Consider the following 2,705-nt stretch of genomic DNA (forward strand, 5'->3'; position numbering starts at 1 on the left):
CTTCTCTTCCATTCTCCTCGCGGGATCTTGCGCACGCGAACACCCGCGTCTGGTGTGAATTTAAGCCTCCGGGTCCAGGACTCGAACCACGATTGGCTACATGGGAATCCAGTGACATAGCCATTGTCCCAACACATCTAATTTCTAATTGAACTTATCTTTTTACTACCTGACTTCAAAAGAGGACACTTAGCCAAAACTTTGGAGTTACCTGACATAGCAGTTCTTATTTGTTGATAATGATAACATTTTGCTCATTTTTCTGTAGAATTATTGATCATTTTCTTATTGATTTGTAGAATAAGGCAGTTTGACATATAATGGGGGAATATAAGTATTTTTTACATTATGCCCAGCGTGAGTTTAAGTCATTGGGTCTGGGACTTGAATCATGGTTGGCTATATGGGAGTCCACTGACATAGTCATTACTCCAACTGCTAGTCCAACAGACCTAATTTCTAATTGAACTTATCTTCCTACTACCTGGCTTCAAAAGAGAACACTTAGCCAAAACTTTGGAGTTACCTGGCATAGGGGTCCATATTTGTTGATAATAACATTTTGCTCATTTTTCTATGGAATTATTGATCATTTTCTTATTGACTTGTAGAATAAGGCAGTTTGACATATAATGGTGGAATGTAAGTATTTATTACATTATATTCTACGTAACTGGCATTATCAGTCCAAAAGATTGAACAGAGAGGAAGTTAAGCTTCTAAAGAGATAGCCCATCATTCATGCCAGTGGCTCTACATGATTTCTTCATTAATTGCATAATCCAGGAAGCTAAAGGGCTGTGGAAATTAGAAAGCTGGTATCACTTTCTGTGTTTGACTGTCTTCCATGAGGTGAGGTTATCATGACTCTTTTACTTACTCTGTTCATTCTTTTCCTACTTATTCAAGAATGTGAATTGAATTTCTTCACAGAAACTTCCAAGGAAATGCTATTTCCAATATTGATAAAAATGTGTGGAAATCATACCGCTGGGCTGAGAAACTGTGAGTATATTCTTTCTAGATATAAATACAAAACATAACTGTGTTGTAAGATCCATCTTTGTTCAGAATTTTCAGGCCAATATATGTAAAAAAAGATAACTACCCCTCCGTATTCCAAACTAATCTCTATTGATTGCAATTCAGTGAGTATTTTTAAAATTAAATTTGCTGGGACCAGCAGATAGCATAATGGTTATGTTGCTGGACTCCCACATGTGGTTGACCATAGTTTGAGTCCCAGACTTTGAGTCCCAGACCCAGTGGGTTCAAACTCATGCTAGGAGTGGGTCCGTGCATGCCCAAGATCCTGAGAGGAGACCGGAGGAGAAGGGATTGCCCAAGATCCTGAGAGGAGACCGGAGGAGAAGGGATTGCAGAGTGGCCATCCCCCCAGGAGGTGATTTCTCACTTTCTGTCTCTGTGGTGAGCGCATGTGCCCTATAGCAAAAATCTCTCTAAAAAAAAAAAAAGAAATTAAATTTGGTGAGCCCTTTTAAAAGTAAGAAGAATTTTAAATTTACTTTCTATTTTATAAGCAATATATGATTATATCCTTCATATATAAAAATGAAATAACAGTTATAATGAAATCTCTCCTTGTAACCTGATCCTTCACCCCTGAGGTAACCACTACTATGAGTTTCACGTCTATCCTTTTAGACCTTTCCCCATGCATTTGGCTGCATACGTATTTACATTCACTAACACCAGTTTGTTGTGTGGCTTTATTTTTTAAAACATAAATGGTAACATTCTGCAACTTGAATCTTTCACTTCATGATGTGTCTTATATTTCTTTCCTTTCCAGTACTTAGAAAGTCACCCCGTTCCTTTAAAATCCTGCATAATATTCCATAGTATGGTGCATCACAGTTTATTTAATAATTTCCCCATTTCTAGGTATTTGGATTATGTGCAGTTTTCTTGTTACATGCATTGCTACAGCAGTGAATATCCTTGAGTAAGCTTGTTTGTGAACATGTGCAAGTATTTCTGTACAATAAATATCTAGAAATGGAATTATTAGCATGAAAATCATGTAGATATGACATTTTAATTGCTCTCAAAAAAGTTGTGCCTGAGCCAGCCATGTTGTGGTGGTTAAGGCGACTGGATCTCACATGGCTAACTGCGCATTTCAAGTCCCAGCCCTGGTGGCTTGAGAAACAGGCTGGATGTGTGTGAGCATTGCCCGTAATCCTGAGGAGAGGATAGACAAGAAGAGATTATGGTATGGCCATCCCCCCAGGGGGTGATTACTCACCTTTCTCTCTCTTTTTCTATCTCTCTCCAGTGAGTGCACATGCCTTATCCAAAAACTGGAAAATAAACGTTGTGCCAACTTAGAGTCTAGTCAACAGAGTATGAGAGCATTCATTGCCTTGTGTCTTTCCACCCGGGGGTATTCCCCACCTTACTGCTGAAGCGATGGGTGAATAAAAGGAGTCCCATCTGAATTTGAATTTTTCTGCTTACCCATGAATTTAAATACCTGTAGATGTTTATTAAACATATGTGTTTCTTCCATAAGCTTTCTGACCTTTGTCTGTTATACTGTTGAACTGTTTTGTAATTTTCTTATTGATTTGCAGAAACATATACATGATTTTGGGAAAAAAAAACCCTTACATTGAATGTAATTAACTGGCTTTTTTTTTTATGACAATTTGTATGTCATATCACTAGTTCAACTTGTAGGG

At 37.8% G+C, this 2,705-nt stretch overlaps 1 protein-coding gene across 1 annotated transcript in view; it reads left to right on the forward strand.

Moving 5' to 3' along the window:
- The window catches only part of LOC106733180 (leucine-rich repeat-containing protein 37B), a 75,683-nt gene that overhangs the window by 40,327 nt on the left and 32,651 nt on the right, over positions 1–2,705 (forward strand). The window lies entirely within an intron of this gene.

The sequence above is a fragment of the Tupaia chinensis genome, unplaced genomic scaffold, assembly GCF_000334495.1.
Source record: "Tupaia chinensis unplaced genomic scaffold, TupChi_1.0 Scaffold000330_1, whole genome shotgun sequence".
Classification (NCBI taxonomy): Eukaryota; Metazoa; Chordata; class Mammalia; order Scandentia; family Tupaiidae; genus Tupaia; species Tupaia belangeri.